Raw genomic sequence first — 12,783 nt, forward strand, 5'->3', positions numbered from 1 at the left:
TAGAACTAACATGGAATACAGTCAACCCTACATCACTGTGCTGCATTTAAGAATTAATGTTACTACTTACTTCTACATTAAAAAGCAGTTCTTAGGTTTGTAATTGAAAAACAAACAAACATCAAACAGATTTCAATAAATATATTCTGGCTAAACTCATAGACAGACATTAGAAAGAGAATAAATGAAAAATAGTCACTTCAAATACAAGTAGTGGAAAAGGCATGTTTTGGTCAAGGAAGAAGAGTCATGGAAGATTTGGAGGTGTGTGTGTGTGTGTGTGTGTGTGTGTGTGTGTGTGTGTGTGTGTGCATGTGTATGTCTGAGTCCTTCTCTATTTTTTACCCCTTCCCTACATGTTGCTGTGGCAGGGGCTGGAAATGTGGAGAATTGAGCTGTTGTCCCATTAATGTACCCAAGTTGAGTATCTTTGGTCAAGAGACTACTTTGCCTTTGTAACCTCAGATTTTTCATCCCTTAAATAAGGAGTCAATTCCCTGTCCATCTCTTCTTGGGTCACCTCTTCATGCGAGTCTTTGGAAGAATTACAAAGAAAGTATCTCAGCATTAATTCCAGCCCATGTTTTTTTGTTCCTGTTCTTGGACCATTAGTTGGTCTCTTTGGAGACAGTTTCTGACTGTTATGCCAATTGTTACAAAGTTGTGACTATCAAATTACAACCTATAGTTAATATTCAGCATTATTAGAATATTTTAAAACAGAATTCACCAAATACAGAGCTTGGGAGAGAATATATGACATTGTCTTTCTCCTTGTAGTCCTTCAACAAAATCTGGCTTTATGGAGCTAAAATTGAAAGTGTTTTCAGTGATGATGGCATTTTGTAGTGCAGTAACTGCTGTGAGAAGGAAGAATTCTCTAGTATTAATAACTGAGAGGACTTTAAATCTGTATAATGACAAGTGAATAAAAATGAGAAATACTTCTGAAACAACAAAGACATTTATATGAATGTTATCTAGTTTGTAATACCAGCAGTGCAAAAACCAGAGAAACAGTTTATGAAGAACTTTTATAGATTGAATGGGTTTATTAGGTGGATTTTGTATTTAAACAACCGAGTTTCATTCTGTTTGATCTTAGGGAACAAGTGTATTCTGTATTTTCCTTTAAGCATGGTGCTGTGGTGCTCGTACAGAGTTGTTTGCTTACATCTACTGAACTGTGTGTATGCGTGTGTATCAAGAATTTATTGGGGGAAATGTTTAAAATGAAAAAATATAAACATGTCTATTTAGTTTCTCATAAAAATAAACAAAAATTTGACTTGTTTAATTCTTTGAAGAAGTAACTCTCAAATTTGAAAATAAAAGCTCTCTGGTATTAAGACAGGAGACTTAATTTTCTTGGATAATATTTGTCAAATTGCATATTTTAGAGGCTCCTATAGTACAGAAGCCTTTGCTGTTTAGTTCATTGCCATATGACCAGTTTTATATGTGATATGTGCTCAATACATGTTTGGTTGTTGTCTAGGGATAAATTTTTCCACTGAAAATCTTTATCTTCTTTTGTACAATGATTATAAATAATTTCATACCAAAATTATTTGATTCACATCTTCTGGGCTTTATGCCTTATTTTGACCATAAGGTATTACTCACAGGCCTGGTGACTAATCCTACCTACTTTTTCATTCTCTTGGCCATTGTTTTTTCTTGTTCTTGGTGATTAAAAAGTCATTTCTGAATGTGGGGTCAGATCAGATGTGCCCATTGCTCTATTCTAGACTCAAAATGATTTAGACATATATTCACACTTGGGCACTTCTTGAATTGTCTGACTCCAGCACTTAGGGGAGTTTCCTGTGAGACCGAGAAAGTGACATCTGACATCTTGTTAAATTAACTATGTGGAAAGAACGTAACATTGGCCTTTGTTATTAGGAACTGTAACTAATCAATGTGCAAGGGTTAATTATTTGTTAAACTACTGATAGCCTAAAGGGTAGTATTGGGCTAATATAATTATGTGTGTGTGTGTGTGTGTGTGTGTGTGTGTGTGTGTGTGTGTGTGGTGTGCATATGTGTGTGTGTAAACTTAGATATGTTAGATTTGAAATAACTACAGTTACATAGAAATAGAAAGCTTTTTGAGATTTATATGTAAAATGGCTACATGTTTAATAAAAGGTATGCAAAACCTTTATCAGATCGTTGGGTTCTTAATATGTTCTCCAGGTGTTTGATGGTTTTCTGCTTACTGAAACCATCTAGTAAGAGGACTGCTGGCTAGGGAATCACAGAGGTGGAATTCCCGTTCGTGCGGCTCACTCTTCTACTTCCTGGTGAATGATGGAGCCATCAGAGAACTCAGCTGAATTGCTTGGCCCACTGAGGAGACTTGTCTCAGGACCTAGTTGAGCCTGTTGGCCTCCCCAGTCAGCCTCATAAAATACATTTCACTCACGCAATTGCACTCAAATGGGAGTCTTCATGAAAGAACAGCTATTTGAACAGCTTTACAGTTTGAAAATAAGTGATGTCAGATTTAACCAGACGGTGAGTATGGAGCTACTTATAAACTTAACTTGATGCCAGTGGTTTCACATACATCAAACAACTAATTAATTTAAAAATGCTTTAAAAAATCATACCAAATGCTATGCATTAATAATGTGAGATAAAGTCATTAACATGATCATTTTTGTGCTCTTTCCTTTTCTCTGTTTAAAGGAGAATGTGATATGCTGGTTGGTACTAATTTAGTTCCTGCTTTGCAACCACTTTCCTTTTTTTCAAGCATTTATTTTTTATTTATAATGAAAAAAATATATAAAAATGTTATCCTTGTAAAAATTCAACTTCTGTAAAAGTGTACAATATATATGAAACTGGCCTTTCCTAAAATGGCCCTCCCTGCCCTGAACCCCTCTCTCTCTTCCCTTCCAGAATTAACCACTGATAAGACTTTGTTATGTATTCTCCTTGACCTTTTTTCTCTGCATAGGTATAAACAATGCTATCTTTTTGAATTGCATGTGTGGAATCATATCACATGTTCTGTTCCACAATTTAATGTTCTCACTTGGATTTTTCCATATCAGGACAGAGATCCAGCTCAGTCTTTATAAATGCTGCAGAATAAGTATTCAATAGACTATTACTCAATGCACCTTATTTTTGAGGTTTTACCATTTCTCTATTAACAAAATCATTTATTTTCTTCCCCAATATTTCAGCTACAAAAAAATGCTGCAGTGAATTTTCTTGGATGTTTTGTCAAGTGCTGGCATTTCTTTTTTTCTGATGAATTACTTTAGTAGACTTATTCCACATCTTTTTTTTTTGTTTATCTAATGCAAAATGTGGAATGTGAAATGCTACTTTTGATTTTTCCGGAAGGTTTATAGTTGAATCAGGATAAGGAGCTCTTATAGGTATTGAGCTGTTGAATTCCTGTCTTGACTGAGATTCTCTATGAACTTGGAGAGAAGGGAGAAAATGATAATGGCAAGAAACGTGGAGTTCCACCTGTTGACTCATCCACTAATTAGTCTCATCTTCCAAATAAACAAACAAAAACCATCCTCCACACTACATGCCTCCGTAGTTCTGGCTTCTCATTGCCGTCCAACATTGCTGAGGGACCTCTGTTTGCTCTCTGTAGTGCTCAGGGCCCATGCAGTTCTCCGTCACTGTGGGCCGGGCTGTCCCCCACCACAGCTGCCTCCACTGAGCCTGCTCCCTTCAAGGCCTCTGGTGCCAAGTCATTTGGATGCACTTCAGGCTCTTCATTACCTGGCTGCTAGGCACCACCTCAGCGCTCCTGATCACTTCCTGCTGAGTTCTCAGCTTTGGTTTTTGCTACTCAGTGGTATCTGTTAGTTGTGTTTCAGAATAAAGTAACAGAAAACTCAACTTAAATTGGTTTAAGCAAAAGGAACTTCGTAGGTCACACCCACAGCAGTCTAGAGGGAGAGCAAGTACCAGCGCCGGCTCCAGCCCAGGGTCTCTGTCACTTCCCTGGGTTGGTCCTCTTTCTTCAGTTGGTTTCTTCTCAGTGTGGAAGGGAGAGAGGGCTGCAGCGAACGCAGGCTTCATGGTTACTTAAGATGACTTCTGGAGAAAAAGCATTGTTCCTAGAAGTTCTTCTAAGAGAGTAATGAAGAATTTGGGGTTTCCTTAAACTTTTCTTTCTTTTTGTTTTTAAATATGTTTTTCCAGTTTTATTATAATATGACTGACATACAACCTTGAATTAGTTTAATGTGCACAACACGATGATTTGCTATATGTGTATGTTGTGAAATGATTCCACAATAAGTTTACTTAACATCCATCACCTCACAGTTACAAATATTTTTTCTTTTAATGAGACCTTTTAACATCCTCTTTCTTAGCAGCTTTCAAACATACAGTATTGTTAGCTGTCATCACCATCTTGTATCTTACATCCCCAAGACTTATTTATCTTATAATTAGAAGTTTGTCCTGTTTGATCACCTTCATTCATTCATCATTTTTTTCATGACTCTCAAGGGGTTATTTGCCCTTCACCATCCACAGCAAAGGGGGTATTATCTTTATACTAGTTAGGTCAACCCTTGGAATTAGAGATATTCAGCCTCCCTAGAGGGCCCTGGACTTCACTGGGGGAGGGACTATGTGAAGAATGAGAGCAGGAATTGATAACTTGTTAGGAAACCAATAAGGGCCACCACAACTCCTATTCCTTGTTTTTGTTTTTGTTTTAATCTCAGGTTGCTCTTTGTTCTCTATTCTGTCCTCTTCCTCTGCCCAGCCCTTCAGTGTGGACAGTCATGAGTATCACTCTTGCTTTCTTTTCTTCTTACTGTTCTGTTACCCCCGTGACATTTCATACACTCTCGAGGCTGTATATGCTGATAACTCGCAAATCTACAACTCCAGTCTATGAAGTCCTTCTAAACTATAGATTCTTTTATCCAGTTGCATACTGGACATCTCCACTTGATTATCTCATATCCATCTCAAACTCAACACAGTGCCAAACTGAGTTAATCAACAGAGCCCCAAAACCAGCACATCCGTCTATATTCCCAGTCTCAGTGAATGGCTTCATCAGACATTATACCCTAAATCACTGTAGACTTTTTTACTTCTTGACGTTGAAACAATCATAGAGCCATGGTGACAGACCCACCAAAATACAGTAGCGCCACAGGCTATGAGAAATCTTTCCTGTGTTACCCTTTATTTCCAGTTTGAGATGTGTTCTTGCCTATGTGACCCTTTGTTGTATCTGTTGTTCACTATCTTCTTGACTGTAGGTACCACATTTTACTAGTTTTTAATATTACTGTTCTCAGCAGAGCACCTTGAACACTATAGGGTTCAGGAAATATTAGATGATGACTAAATGACTTTGGTCTTTAAAACTTATTGGGCCACTATTATTTCCAATAATTCCACTATTATATTCTCCCAAGCTCTGAATGCCTGATGCTCTTCCTTGACAGACTTAGTCCTGCCCTGTGGTTGGAGTGGGTGGAGTCAGCGGGAAAATTTCCGGAGCTGTGTCCTAGGCCGTGAGTGCCAGGTCAGGGCCAGTGTAAACAGTGTGAAACCAGGTCAGAGATCCAAATAGGGCTGGATGAATCTAGGAAGCTAAGGCGTGAAGCCAACTGGGTTGGTGTCTGAGTGTTTGAAGAGGCCAAGTGGGAGGAAAATCTTAGAGTTAATCTCAGGTCCATGGGAGAAGTCTATGGCAGCTTTTAATCCAGTTTAAGATACCCAGTGAGTCATAGTCAGTGGGATAAAAAGAGGAAGAAGAAACATTCCCTAATCAGTAGGAACTCATGGTTAGGTGGGAAAACAGATGTGTAACAAAAAATCTAAGAAGTGATGCAGCAAAACATGTGTATATATAGCCTTAAGGAATCCAGAGGAAGGAGCTAATGCATGTGCTTAGGAGAGACTGTGATGACTTAGAAGAGATCCTTGTTAAGGGAAGTTTTTTGTTTTTTGAGATAACATCTCAAATTTGGAATTTAACTCCATAATCCATAGGACAAACCACTTCCTTTGATACATGGACAAAGTTGATTTGCTACACTGTATTGATATGCCACAGATTTTTTCCAGAGCTGCTAGGAACAGCCAGCCAGCCCCATGGAAATCTTTTCAATAGCTTGGTAGTCAAGCTATAAATTTAACATGTTTTTATCCCCCCCAGAGTAGTTTTTATGCAGAGAAAAGATTATTCAGAGTTTACTTTAGATATATAAACTAATATCCAACATAATATTCAAAATTAAATTTATCAATTATACATTTAAATTTTGAATTATAAATACTTGGTTCTTTAAACTTTTATGTTTAGCTTATAAAATCTTACTATTCTACTTGAAGGTCTACCAAATTTTGATATCACTATTACAGAAATTTAAATAATGTTTGTAAAATAAAACCCCTTAAACCCTTAAAACAGCACTTATAAATTTACTATAGGTGATTTTTCCTATTATATGCTACGGTGGCATGATTAATAAAGAAAATTCTTTCCTAAATTCTTTTTTTTTGGTGAAATAAACAAATGTTTATTGAGCTTCATATTTGTTTTCTATGGCTGTGGTAACAAATTACCACAAATTACCACAAACTGAGTGGCTTAAACAAATTTATTATCTTATGGTCCTGTAGGTCAGAAGTCAGACATGGGTCTCACTGGGCTAAGACCAAGGTGTTGGCAGGGCTGTGTTTTTTGTGGACTCTCAAGTTTCCAGAGGCTGCCTGCACTTCTCGGCTCATTGTACCCTTCCTCCATTTTCAAAGCCATTTTCAAACCTATGGCAGGTTGAGCCCTTCTTTCTTACATTGTATCACTCTGCCACTCTCTTCTGCCTCTTCTGTTTTTTTTTTATTTTGGTATCATTAATCTACAATTACATGAGGAACATTATGTTTACTAGACTCCCCCATCACCAAGTCCCTCCCACACACCCCATTACAGTCACTGTCCATCAGCGTAGTAAAATGCTGTAGAATCACTACTTGTCTTCTCTGTGTTGTACAACACCCCCATTTCCTAAATTCTTAAATAATTCTTCTAAATCTTCTACCGTTATACATTTTAAATTTACATGGTTGACTTTTACTCTAAGAAGTCAAATTTTTTGAGCATGATGAATACTTACAATAACCAAGTATGCTCAGATTTTTAAGTGTAGAAATATTAATTGTAGGGGTTTGGTCTTCTTAACCATTTCTGTATGTAAGTGGAAATGTTTCCAAAGCTGGAAAGACGCCTACCCTATGTGGAGAGGACTGTATCTCAAAAAATACTTTTTCTCAGTGTAGTTGGGTTTACTGTGAGACTTTGGGACACCCGGAGCCCATTTGTCCTTGAAATAGTTTTGGATTCCTAAATTCTGGAATTCAAGAGCTATTTCCTAATGTTTGTATCTATTCATTCACTTCTGCAACCCCCACCAGGCCTGCTCTCACCACTTGATTGAGTTTTGCATTTCTTTGACTCTTCAGATGTTTAATTATCTTGTCATCATCTCCTGGCTCTCAGTAAAGACTATTGTACTTGAGAGGTCTTTGCATTTAAAATAATATTCTTCTTTTCTGTTAGGGCCACCACCCTACCATACTATATGCTCCTCCCCCTAAAATCTGGCTACCCTTCAAGGCTTGGATTTTGAAGGTCATTCTGATGACTTAAACACTCCAGGATCTTCTCCTGTGTTTGCTGGTTCCTCCTCTCTAAGCCTGGCTAGCTCATTCTCATTTCTCACATCTCAGTTTAAATGTCCCATCCTGAGTCCCTGTCTGCATGCCCTAAGAGAGGGGCCCTTCATTATTGCAAACCACAGCACTGACTAAAAAATGTTCTCTGCACCATATAAAAAAATCTGTGATTATTAATTAGTCTACTTGGTATCTGTTTCCCTAGAGTGTAAGGCTGTGCATGTTAAAGGTTCGTCTTTTTGTTTTAGTTAAACATTTTATTTTGAAGTAATTTAGGGTCATAAGAACTCAAAAGACAGTAAAGTTCTGAGTACTCTTCATTCAGCTTCCCCAGAGAATAATGCTCTTACATAATTCTAGTACATTAACACAACTAGGAAACTGACATTGCTATAATATTATTGTAAGGCTTACAGACCTCATGGGGGTTTCACCAGTTTGCATACATTTGTGTGCATGTGGTGCTCATGCGTCTAGTTCTAAGAAATTTTTTCCTGTGTATAAATTTATGTAACCACTACAGTCAGAATGCAGAACTGTTCCGTCACTACAAAGGCACTCTCTTGCCATCCTTTAGGAGGGCTAATCTGTTTTACCCACTTTTGTCCTGCTATTGCTCTGTATGGTGTTGGGTGCGTGGCAGGCACCCAATAAATATTTGTTGAATATACCAGCACATAGCTAAATACTACTGGGGGAATTTGCCTAATTTGTTTGGATAGAGAAGTATTAATCTATTTACTAGACTTCAGTTACTAAGAGGACATTCGAGGAGAAGAAAAATGTCATCAAACTCCATTTTACAATGACTGATCTGCAAAGAACACAAAAAGCCCCGGCTACCAAATCTCACTGAAATGTTTCCTCAGCAATTCATCCCAATCTTAAAATCAAGCCTTTGCCAATGTGAAAAGGTTACAAGTCCTGAAAGAAGGTCTTGATAGACAACCATATATATATGTATATATTTATGTACCTATATAAATGTTTCAGATAAATGCTGTGAAATGTCGTCCCCTGAAATCCACACTAGAGAATGAAGGCAGTTGGCTGGGAGTGCAGAGCCCGGAGGCCTCGCTTCCTCCTGGTTCCGATTACTAATACTGTCCCAGAGTAAATAGAAATATGACCCTCCATTAACTTGTTTTAGACTGACTACAATAAAATTTCCCCTAATGGTACAAGGGGGAAATCGACTACTCCTGAAAGATATTTGCACATTGTTGGAGTTTCTTGACCTTAAGATATCTTTTTGGAAGCATTTAAAGAACTAAAGAAAGAAATTGCCTTTTAAGTAGACCTTGTGACAGAAGGAGGAGGGAAAATAATTACCCTGCATACCAGACCTTACCTTTGCACAGAATAACTACAGGACAAAACTCACAGAGCAAACATGCAGTAAGAATACCATAATATTCATTCAGCTCTTTTCTGATAAGAGAGGTTTATGAATTTTTATATCTTGAAAACCTTTGTTTTTCAGGGTTTGCTTTAGAAAGTTGCCTCTTATTCACGATGTGTGGAGACTGAATCACGTTGGAATCCATTTTTATTTAGTTACTTGAGGTGCAGCATTCAGTGTGTTTTGCGTTAGAAGCCACAGGTAGGACCTGTTTCTGTAAATGATTTATTTCCATGGATCTGTTCCTTTAATTGATTTGATATTTACTTAAGAAAGTTCTTTCTTTGCTTGCCCTGGCAGCCCCCCTCCAAGAGCTTTTGTAAAGTATGTCACCTTCATGAATAGGCTGATTCCTTCCCAGACCAGTCATTTCTCTGAGGTTTATACATACATCTTTAAATGGATTCTGGGCACCATTTCCTAAGGATTTTTCTTGCATTTCTCCTTTGCGATAAAACCTGTGGCTCGGGAAGGCATTCACCTGGACTTCAGTCAGCTCTACAACCCCCTATAGTGATCAGAACAATAACAACAATCATAACAATTACTAAAATGGACTATTGATGTGTCCTTGATCTTACGTGGATTTTAAATAAAAATATCATTAGTAACCTTTGCAAATTTATTCACTTTAAACTACAATCTAAATAAAAACAGGATGATTGCTATGAAACCCCAGCTTTAAGCCCAGCCCCATGGTGGCTCTCCCAAACACGCTGCCAGCCCTGAGCCATTCTGGAGTGGCCCTGTGACACTAGGTTCAGCTGGGAGGCCCATAAGCTTAGAAAGCCTCAGTGTCCCCACCCCTGTGGTAGCAGGGATTCCAAGGTTTAATGGTGTGTGTATGCGCAGTCTCAGCCCCCAATTCCCACTCTGGGAATAAGGCCGTTCGGAGCATGCTCTGTGAGCTGAATGTTTCAGCTCCATGGAGCTGGCTTACGGAGGAGTTCAGGTCCAGGGAATAGGGCCTGCAGAAGGAACGCCCATTCGGCAATGCCCTCCTCCCTCAAAGGCACTGGACACTATGCAGTCCCTTTTCACAATCTTTTCTCCTCCTGTAAGTAGAGAAATGCTGCCCTTCTGCAAAATAATATTTTAAGAAGCACTGATACTCTTTGTCTGAAGCTCACTTAAAAAGAAGTGTGGTTTTTAAACGGAGAGGGAGACCAAAGCCCCAGGTCACCAGACCAAACGAGAGCTAAGACAGAAAACTGCCTCGCAAAGCTTCCAGGCTGTCCCAGCCCCTGGGCCCCCCTGGCACCCAGAGCTTACGGTGCAAGTGACTGTAACTCGGAGCCCCTGGCTGCAGTCGTCAGTTTGGCCCCCAGAACTGAAGGGAGCCGTAGAACGTCAGCTTTGCCTAGGGAGAGCAACAGTGCAGGGGAAACCCTGCTCAGCCTGCCAGGGGACCCCCCAGAACTATGGGCTGGGGGCCGCGTGGCTTGGGCAATTAGGTGTGCTTTCCAGATGGCCGTGCTTCATTTTTGTCCCTATCGACATGAATATCAAACCAAATATTGCTTTCTGCTTTGCCCTTCCCTCTGAGGGGGGAAGCATTGCTGATGCAGAGAGCAGACCAATGACAGAGCTCTGCTCATTTTTCTCATCATGGAAAATATAGGATGTGTAGGAAACATACTCTTCCAACTGGCTTAAGCCTTTCAGTGAGGCTCATTTCAATGAGCTCCATTGTGTTCCATCCCTATTCTAACACGATAAAAATAGAATACTTACAGGACTATGTCTATAGATCCAGAGTGAAATGGAGAGTTGAGGTAATTGTCCAGATAATCCAAGCAAAAACAAAATGAAACAAAATGAAACCAACCCCTGCTGAGAAAAAAAAAAGCAGCTTTAGGAGTCTGAACAATCCTGCCTGGTTCTCTACATTGTTTAAATTCACCAGCTCTGCGTCTGTATTTACTTTTTCTACGTAGATGGAGCCTAAGTTATGTGGAAGAGGTTTTCCTCCACAATATTATCTCAAGCACTACCTCAAAAAATGCCTTTGTTTTAAAATATTCCTCTCTGCCCTATTCCCCAGTAAAAAAGATCTCACAAGAGATTTATGTTTTTATATAAGACAGCAGTATAATGAATAGATGTGTCTGGAGCTGGGGGAGGTTTCTTTCTTTTTCTTTGTGTCCGTGAATTCCCCTTAGCAGGTTGCTAAAGGCTGGAGATGGTTTATCTATGCTCTACCATGTTTTAAACCTGTTGCTTTATGCTTGGCTAAGTGTCTGTCATGTGTGCTGGTTGCCAGCACAACAGGTCAGCTCATTTGGAAAGTCAAGGAACCCAGCTTCCTTTGAGATAGCAGCTGGTAATATTCCACTGGATGCTGGTGAGACACCGCCGGACGAGGAGATGTCTCTTGGCCAGAGTTCTCCTTAGACTGGCTCCCCTTGTTGAGAGGGTGGCTCGCCTCTCAGATTACACTCCCTGACCCTGTGGTTCTGAAGGCACTGCTTCTCTCACCGTCCCTCCCACACAGACTCAAACCCTTTCGTTCACCTGCCTGATTTTCCTTTCTGCTTCTTTCCCAGCAAGTCACTAGGTCTCCAGGATTCTTCTTTCCCAGACATGTCTCTCTTTCTTTGCTTTCCTTTTATTCCATTCTCTGAGTTTGGGTTCTTATTTTCTTACCCTCCTGATAATCTCCTGCTTTCTTCAGTCTTACCCATTTCTAATCTGTCCTCAGTAAATGCAAAACAACCTTCCTTGAAGTTCTGCTTACTTGAATTTTGTATTTCCTTGCACAAACATTTCCAGAGCTCCTTGCCGCTTAAAAGACTTTTCTGATTGCCATGGAAGGAACTGGGGTCAGAGTCTTTGCGCATGGAGGCCTGCCGGAGGATGCTGAGCCCAGCTTTCTCACCTGCCACACACCCTTGGACATGTGCTGCACCATGTCCATGAAGGGGAACATGCATGGTGGCTTATTGCCTTTTTAGATAGCTGTTATTGATAAGAATTTCTTCTTTTCTTTAAAAAAAATTGTTTTCTCTCCTTTTTGAGGTAATTTCTGCCTCCCTGTACCTTACTTCTCTTTGCTCTGTCCTCAGGAGCAATACAGAAGAAACTTCATTCTTTTATTTCAAAGCCCATCAAGTAGGTGATAAATGCTACACTCCCCTGACTGGCCCAGATACATCCAGTTATTTCTTATATTAAAATGGTTTCTCAATCATTCTCCATTTTGGCTATTTTACCTCGCAGTGCTCCAGGGTGTTAACAATAATCTTAAAATATACATTCCAGGGAAAACACAACTTTCCTGATGCATAGTATTCATCCCAGAGAACTTGATGTATTTGTACCACTCACTTGGCTCATTCTGTACTGTAATATTTATGGGGTTTTGTGGCCATAGAGAAGGGAGGGACTATTTCCCATGCCTTTGCATTTTGCTTGTGAACTAGTTCACCAGCTCCTGGAAAACAGCAACTCGATCCTGTAAATCTTTATTTCCTTTGAGGAAGGGCCTGCATCTAGGAGTCATTCAATAATTTGATTTTGAGAAATTAATCTCAAGTGTGGTATGTGGCTACATCGAGTGTTCACTTCTCGACTCATATCATTTGCTCTCTTGGCCGCCGATGACTCTGCTGACCACCGTTTCCCTTCTGGAAACTCCTCCTTTGGTGTCCTCCGGGTTTCCTACCTGACTCTGCACTTCTCAG

Source organism: Manis pentadactyla, chromosome 17 (assembly GCF_030020395.1).
Source record: "Manis pentadactyla isolate mManPen7 chromosome 17, mManPen7.hap1, whole genome shotgun sequence".
In the NCBI taxonomy this organism is placed as follows: Eukaryota; Metazoa; Chordata; class Mammalia; order Pholidota; family Manidae; genus Manis; species Manis pentadactyla.